We start from the raw sequence: 9150 nt of genomic DNA on the forward strand, positions 1-9150 counted from the left end.
TCTTGATTGCCAGTTTTATTGAGCGATGACAATATATAATATCTTAGTACACACGTAATCCCTAGTTTGGGATTAAAGATGTTAAGCTTGGCTTAACAAGACTGAAGAAATGGAAGAAAACAGAGAAGAAGAGACTGAGATTTCAGAAAAATGAATTCTTATTATTCTTTGCGTGCCATATACGTCAACTGCCTTCCCTTTTTATACCCGCTTGTTATGCATTACATGCTTACTAACAATTAACAACTAACTGATTCTAACTAACTCCACGTGACATGCATTCTGTTACTGCAAACATAATATTCCTGTAACCGTTTTATTCCAGCTGTAACAATACCCTCTCCTTGAATGCTTTCTTGTCCACAAGAATGCTCAATTAAGATGCTTCAAAAATTGCTTGGCAATCTGGGAACTGCTTCTGTAGATCAGACAGATCCTCCCAAGTTGCATCTTCTGGATACAGGTTGGACCATTGAACCAAAACTGCAGTGGCTGCTCCATTACCTTTCTTCATCAACTTCCTGTCCATTATGGTTAAAGGCATGATTTGTATCCGCCCTTCCTTATCTAATACTGGCAACTTGGACGATACTATAGTTGCATCTCCAATCTTCTTCTTTAGCAAGGACACGTGAAATACAGGATGAATCAAACTTCCCTCTGGAAGCTTTAACTCATAAGCCACCATCCCAATCCTTTTGCTGATTTGAAAGGGACCATAATACCTGGGGTTGAGCTTGAGGTTTTTTTTAACGGCCACACTGTTTTGCCTATAAGGCTGCAATTTAAGAAAAACCCAATCACCCTCTTCAAATTCCCTCTCTGTTCTTTTCTTATCAGCAATTTGCTTCATCCTGTTCCTTGTTGTTTCCAGCTGCTTCTTCAGTGTGTGATCCATGTTGGCCTCTTCTGCAGTACTGCTTCCACTGCAGCTACTGGAGTTGGTTCTTGCGCCAACCATTCCCTCTGAGGGGGAGCATAACCATACAGTACTTGGAAAGGGCTCATGCCCAGGGTTGAATGATGGCTTGAATTATACCACCACTGCGCCAATGATAGCCACTGAAACCATTGTCTAGGCTGATGCATGGTCATGCATCGAAGATAGGTTTCTAAACATTGGTTCACCCTCTCGGTCTGCCCATCCGTTTGTGGATGGTAGGCTGTGCTCATCAACATCCTAACCCCCAGTTTCTTGAAAAGTTCCTTCCAAAACACACTGGTGAAAATTTTGTCCCTATCGGTAACAATCACTGCAGGTAATCCATGGAATTTATAGAAATGATCTAAGAACAATTGTGCAATGTCTTGTGCTGTGAATGGATGTGTGAGTGCGATGAAGTGCCCATATTTAGTGAACCTATCCACCACTACCAGGATAACATTCCTCCCTTCAGAACTTGGTAAACCCTCTATAAAATCCATGGTCACAGCCTCCCATGTACCTCCAGGCATTGGCAGTGGCTGTAATAGTCCTGGATATGCCACTCTTTCCACTTTGGCTTGCCTGCACACATTACATTCTTCCACTACTTTTTTAACCATAGCTTTCATCCCATACTAGTGAAAGTTTGTCTTCAGCCTTCTGTAGGTATTCTGAAAGCCAGCATGTCCTCCAACATATGAATCATGAACAGATTTTACCAGTTGAGCTCTGAGATGCCCTCCCTGTCCAACTACTATCCCGCCTTTGTATCGCAGGATTCCCTCTTTATATGTAAAGTCGGGTTCCCCTGCTGCCCCTGTCAGTTTGTTGAGAATAATGGCTTGTAGCTTGCAGTCCTTTTTATAGGATGTATAAACATCTTCATACCATGCAGGAAGTATATTGGTGATAGCTGCCAAAGCCCCATTCTCCTTAGCAGACAGGTCACCACTGCTTTTCCTAGATAAAGCGTCAGCCATAATGTTCTCTCGTCCCTTCCTGTACAATATCTTATATCTCAATCCCAGCAATTTGGTCAGGCCCTTCTTCTGAATTGGCGTATGAATTTTCTGATACAACAAATATTTCAGGCTTTCATGATCAGTTTGGATGATGAATTGCTCCTGTTCTAGGTAGTGCCTCCACTTCTCTACAGCCATAAGAATAGCCAGGTACTCCTTTTCATAGATGGATAATCCCAAGTGCTTCGAACTTAAGGATTTGTTGAAATAGGCTACTGGTTTTCCCTCCCGGCTTAGTACAGCTCCCAAGCCATAGTCACAGGCATCAGTTTCCAGCACAAATCGCTTGGAGAAGTCAGGTAATGTGAGGACTGGGGCCTCACACAAGGCTTGTTTCAAAACTGTGAACGTCTGTTGAGCTTGTATACTCCAGCCGTAATTGTTTTTCTTCAGTAGGTCAGTAAGAGGTTTACTGATGATTCCAAAATGCCGGATGAATTTCCTGTAATAACCAGCTAATCCAAGGAACCCTCTCAATTCCTTCAACGTTTGTGGAATAGGCCAATTTGCTACAGCTTCAATCTCCTTCCTGTCTGTGGCCACTCCTTGGATGGAAATCACATGCCCCAAATATTCTACCTGTTGTTCCCCGAATGCACACTTGGTCTTCTTAGCGAATAATTGGTTAGCCTGTAATGTTTCCAGCACTTGCCTGAGATGAGCAAGGTGCAGCTCAAAGGTTGAGCTGTAAATAAGGATGTCATCGAAGAAGACCAGCATAAATTTCCGCAAGAAGGGTTCCAGTACGCTGTTCATCAATGCCTGAAAGGTGGCCGGGGCATTTGTGAGGCCAAAAGGCATGACTCTAAACTCATAATGCCCATGATGTGTCCTGAACGCTGTTTTTTCAATATCCTCCTCATGCATTCTGACCTGGTGATATCCTGATCGCAGGTCTAGTTTGGAGAAGAACCTGGAACCATGCAGCTCGTCAAGGAGATCATCTATGAGAGGAATATGGAATTTGTTCTTAATGGTCTGCTCATTAAGCTGTCGATAGTCGATGCAAAATCTCCATGTGTTATCCTTCTTTTAACAAGCAAAACTGGAGAGGCAAAAGGACTAACACTTTGTTGTATTACTCCATTGGCAAGCATTTCCTTGACCAGCTTTTCGATTTCCCCCTTCTGGATGAATGAACTTTTGTAGGGTCGGATGTTGACAGCCTGGGAACCAGCTTTTAGTAGAATTTTATGATCAAACTTCCTTGCTGGTGGTAGAGTTTGTGGCTCTTCAAAAAGTCCTGCAAATTCCTTTAACAAGCATTCAATCTCTTCAGCAGCTTTGGTTGGTTTTTTGTCCTCTTCCACGTCTATAGCAAAAAACTGACCAATTACTCCTACAATCACATCTTTGAAGTTATTCTGCTCCTTAATTGCTGAGATCATGTGCAAGTCAGAACTCTGCACTATTCCTTTTAGCTCGATCATTCTGTCACTTTTCTTGAATGATAACCGCAGCTTGATGAAGTCAAAGAGTACTGGAGAATACTGCTTCAACCAATCCACACCCAGCACTATATCATGCCTGCCTAATTTCAGTACCCTCAGGTTGGCTTTGAATTCGTAGCCCTGCATAAACCATGTAAAGCCAGGGCTCTGCATCTCACACAACATGACGTTACCATTAGCCACAGTTACTGCCAGTAACGTGGTTTTACTTTTGGCTACATTTAATTCTGTAATTGTACCCTCATCAATGAAGCTATGGGTACTCCCACTATCTATGAGAATTATAAGGTCCTTGCCTTGACAGTTTCCCTTAATTCTGATAGTATTGTAGGTATCGTTTTCTGCCAATGCATTTAATGATAGTCCAAATTCATCAATCGGTCTCCTTTCTTTGCACTCATCCTGCATTGTCTCCTCCAGTTCCCTGACTTCTTCATCCTCTTCTTCCTCTACCCCTTTGATCATGTGTAAGCCTTTAGTATTGCATCTATGCCCAGGTGTGTACTTGTCTCCACACTTGAAGCACTGCCCAAGTCTTTTTCTCTGCTCAAATAAGCTATCTGAGTGAGGTCTTCCTCCTTCCATCCGATTTGGATTAAAGGCAGTGGGTGGAGCATTGCTAGTCACTCTTTCATTGTTAAATGTGGTGTTACTGCGCTGCACTGGTCTGGACCTCCTAGTCAGTGCATTGTTGGATTCCTCCTGCCACCTAGCTTGTTCAAATGCCATCAATACATTTGCAGGTTTCAAGATTTTCAGCATTGGTTTGATATCCTCCTTCAGCCCACTAATGAAGCTAGAGACGTAATAGGATTTTGTTAGGGATGGATTAAGAGCACTCATTAATGATCTTAGCTCCTCAAATCGCTCTATGTAATCATCCACACTTTTATCTTGGATCAGTTTGTTGAATTCTTCCACACTGTCTTCTCTGCTGCCAAACCTTCTGCAAAGAGTCTGTGCAAATTCTTCCCAGTCCATCCAAGATTCATTCTCCCTTATTAATCCTTCGAACCAGATGTCTGCCTTGTCCTCTAAGTAATAGGATACCACTTCTACCCACTGGTGTGCAGGTATTGTGTTCAACTTGAAATATTTCCTGCATTTTCGTAGCCAACCCCGAGGATTTTCTCCCCTGAATGTTGGCAACTCCACTCTTGGCAATGGTATGTTGTATCCCATCCTATGAAGCTCCTGCCCCATCATTTGTTCACCTCTGAATTGATTCCTGTGTCCTAGAGTGATTTTCTCAGCTGAAACAGGCATTCCTGTTTCTTTATCAGTGCCTGGGGTCGTCAAAATGCCTCTGGAACTAGTTTCAATGTCCTTTCTTGCTGGTTGAGAAGCAATGAATTGCTGGAACTGTGAGGATATTGTCTCCATCTGCAGAACTAGCTGATCAATCTTGGTGCCTTGTTCCAGCTAACGTTCCTTACTTTCAGCCATAGATTCCTGCCATTCTAGGTGATGACTCTGTAGCTGATTTTCTAACTTCTTGTAATTTTCGTTCACTGCCTTGAATTTATTGCCCTCCGCCATGCTCTGATATCAATTATTAAGCTTGGCTTAACAAGACTGAAGAAATGGAAGAAAACAGAGAAGAAGAGACTGAGATTTCAGAAGAATGAATTCTTATTATTCTTTGCGTGCCATATACGTCAACTGCCTTCCCTTTTTATACCCGCTTGTCATGCATTACATGCTTACTAACAATTAACAACTAACTGATTCTAACTAACTCCACGTGACATGCATTCTGTTACTGCAAACAGAATATTCCTTAACTGTTTTATTCCAGCTGTAACAAAAGATTAATCCAGATGTATACACGGTGAACCTTGCCAATCTTGTAAAACGGCTTCCAATAACGGTGGATTCAATGAAACACCTCTCCTTTCACTTGTTTTACTAGTAGGATAATATGATGAAAATTTCTACTCGAAATATGGTCAAGAGTTGCTTGTATTTTTTTGTCTGGCGGATATCAAAATGCTTCTTTTGCAATGCAACGATTATTTTTAGTTGGCTTGCGCCGTGCACGACTTAGCTCTCATCTCAAAAGGGGAAGTCCAGGGAGCAGCCGGAGGGCAGGTGGCCACAGAGCTATTAAAATTCAATTGTCAAAGTCAACCCATTTCATAGGCGGCTACAGTTATTAAACACTTGCACCAGTATAATTCTCTGGTGGATAGCTGCAAGCAATTTCCATTTTAGTGCAGCTGAAAATGGTGGATGACTCGTATAGACAAATAATTTTGTAAATGGAACCGGCACAGCACAGTTTTTTTTTTTTTGAAGTTACATCAGTAGATTACAATATATCAGTGCTGTAAAAAATATCTAGCAGAGCTAAACATTTTGGGATGTCTAGAGAAAGCAACTTGTACTTGAAAATGCCAAAATATTTGTTTAAAGTAGACCCAACATGCTGTATACTAATAATTTATTGCTTTCACTCTTATCATACTGAAAATATCAGCTTCCAGCTAATATGATTCTACCAATGCCAATTACTATTGGATTGTTTGTATAGCATTTCGAGGTTGTTTCGCTTGAAAGAGGAAGAAAGAGTAATGGCCTCCACACTTGATTCCAGTTCTGATCGAACAAGTGAATTAAAAGCTTTTGATGAAACCAAAGCCGGTGTCAAAGGACTTGTTGATGCTGGAATCACCAAGGTCCCTTGGATTTTCCATCACCCACCAGATGACTTAGACAAGACTTTGATTGTTCCTACAGATGGCAAGTTCAGATTTCCAATCATAGACCTGGAAGGTGTCCGTAAAGATCCCTTTCAACGCAAGGAGATCGTTGAGAGAGTCCGAGATGCATCAGAGACTTGGGGCTTTTTTGAAGTGGTCAATCATGGGATTCCAGTCAGTGTTCTGGAGGAGATGAAGGATGGGGTACGTAGGTTTTATGAGCAAGATGTTGAGCTGAAAAAAGAATACTTTTCTCGTGATTATACAAGAAAGGTCATCTATAATAGCAATTTTGATTTGTATACTGCATCATCAACTAACTGTAGGGATACTGTTTCTTATATCATGGCTCCTAGTCCTCCCATGCCAGAGGAATTGCCAGCGGCCTGCAGGTAGGTACCGAGTAGCAATTTACCATTAGATGGTCACTACTACAATCATGGCATCAATTGTTTAGATGTGTTATATCAGTTGACCAGAGCAGTGATGATCATATCACATATCCGCGGTCCATTTCTTTCTCAAGCTTTATTGACGTTTTGAGCTCTGATGTTTAAATCAACAGCAAACTAATCTTTGAAATGCCATATTCAGTTTCTTAAGTACTACTTTTTTCTACAGTAAGAATTTGTTTGACTGAGAACTATTCTGCAGAGATATACTGATGGAATACAGCAAGGCAGTCATGAACTTGGGAAATCTGCTGCTTGAGTTATTATCAGAGGCCCTAGGGTTAAATCCAAACTACTTGAAAGACATTGATTGTGCCAAGGGGCTTGCAGTTCTCTGTCATTACTATCCAGCATGCCCTCAGCCAGAATTAACCTTGGGAGCAACGAAGCACTCTGATAATGACTTCCTCACCGTGCTTCTACAAGATCAAATTGGTGGCCTCCAGATTCTCCACCAGAATCAGTGGGTGGATGTACCTCCCACGCCTGGGGCTTTGGTAATTAATATCGGAGATCTTATGCAGGCAAGTCTTCAGGTTTATTTTTATGCATTTAGAAACAATCTGCTTTCCTACTGTGATAATTTTCCTAGCACTAAAACTTCTAACCCAGTGTCTCCAATGGCATCAATCCTCTCTGTATTAGTATAGCATGCACCTGCATCAAAATGATTTAGTTGTGCTGCTAAGGCACTTGGGTAAAAGTCATCTAGCCCAGCGTGAAATGAAGGGCGTTAACGCTGCCTAAGACTTCCAAGTTTGATGGCAAACTAGTTATCATTGCAAAGATCATTTGTTTGTTTTTCTTCATTACTTTCCACTTTTTCTGTGGCTAACACTACAGTTGATGCTGACTTTTCAGCTTATATCAAACGACAAGTTCATAGCGTTGAGCACAGGGTGCTGGCGAACTGTAAAGGACCAAGAGTATCTGTAGCTGCTTTTTCAGTACATTTCTTACCCCATCCCCGAGATTCTATGGACCTATGAAAGAGTTGTTATCGGAAGAGAATCTTCCGAAGTACAGGGAAACTACAGTAAGAGACTATTGTGCCCACTACAACGAAAAGGGGCTTGGTAGGACTTCTGCTCTTCTGGATTTCAAGCTCTGAAATCAAGGAATGTAAAGATGGTGTCGTTAGGCTGATAAAAATTTCAATGGTTTGTAAGCAAATTGGTACTTCTTTCGAAAATGTTGACCAAGATAATGTCTCCACAGCTGCCAGCCAGACTAGACTGGCTCACAAAAAACAGAAAACCTTCATCTCTATATTTGGCCCCTGATAAACTTGAGATGTTGCATACACCTTGTTGATGGAATCACGACGCCAGACAGTCATTTCATGGTACACAACACAAGTTAAAATGTAGTGATATTTCTATCAGACTGACAAAGTTGTTTGCAAGCTTCTAACTCGGCAGTTCACGTCATGTTCGGCCAAGAAGGCGATGCATCATCTGTCTTGGCACCTGGGCTTACGGGCCCAGGTCTGAGGCCCATTCACAATGGCCCATGCTTACTTTCTTTGTCTGCTTTATTTATTTAGTGACAATCTTTTATTTTTGGCGCATTAAATATAATTCTTCTTCTTCTTCTTTCCCCCCTCTTTTAACCTTTTTCACACTCCTGATCCTTCTCTTCTCTATTTTACTTTATGATTTTCCGTTTTTTTTAACAGGCATATATATATATATATATATATATATATATATATATATATATATATATTCAACTTTGGGACAAAAATATTCAAAATCAAACTCTTCCCTCTCCTTACCCTTCTCTATATTTGTTGATCGTTTTATTTTGTTGATTTTTCAAAATACAAATTTAAATTAATTAATCATATGCTAATAATTAATCAGATAATACTCTTTGTGTTTTTTTAATAAAACCCAAACATATTTACATAGAAATATATGAAAATCTTTGCTATGGCAATCAGGTTAATCTCCTGTTGTGATTATTGTTAAGCCCACCTTCTTTTCCTTTTCAGAAGTAACCGATTTATGTTCACTTAGAAAAAAAATATGCATCGGTGTTGTTATTTGATACTTGGCATAATTATAAAGGTTGACTGAATTAACCTGAAAAAAATAAAAACTAAAATTATATTTTAGATTTTAATATTTTATATAATTTTTTTTTTAAAACAATACATGTGAATAAAATTATATATAAAAAATATAAAACATAAAGTGTAGTATAGTTATTTGACATAAAATTTTTTTAAAAATAATATATATAAATGTAGACTATAATAAAAATATGAAACATGAAGCCCTGAAAAATTAAAAAACAATCCATTTAAATATATATAAAAAATAAGTATTCATAAATTAATATAATATTTTTACGGTCTATTAAAAAATATTTTTTTTAAAAAATAAAATTTCATCCAATTTACACGGTGACTCAGGTTTCTGGTTAATCCAGCAAATTACCCAAATTTAACCATACCAATTACTTCTCCAAGTTTTTTAGTTTGAAACCTGTTCTAGGCCGCAGATAACCTGGTACAGGGTCAGGTTTAATAACTGCGCTAGATAGGCGCAAGGAGTCTTGGATAGAGAAGTAGATTTTCAGGGCGAGCTGACA

At 39.8% G+C, this 9150-nt stretch overlaps 1 pseudogene; it reads left to right on the forward strand.

Moving 5' to 3' along the window:
* Positions 1–5210: 5210 nt before the first annotated feature.
* LOC133698050 (1-aminocyclopropane-1-carboxylate oxidase homolog 1-like) lies at positions 5211–8149 on the forward strand (annotated as a pseudogene).
* Positions 8150–9150: the final 1001 nt, after the last annotated feature.

Source organism: Populus nigra, chromosome 6 (genome assembly GCF_951802175.1).
Source record: "Populus nigra chromosome 6, ddPopNigr1.1, whole genome shotgun sequence".
Taxonomy (NCBI): Eukaryota; Viridiplantae; Streptophyta; class Magnoliopsida; order Malpighiales; family Salicaceae; genus Populus; species Populus nigra.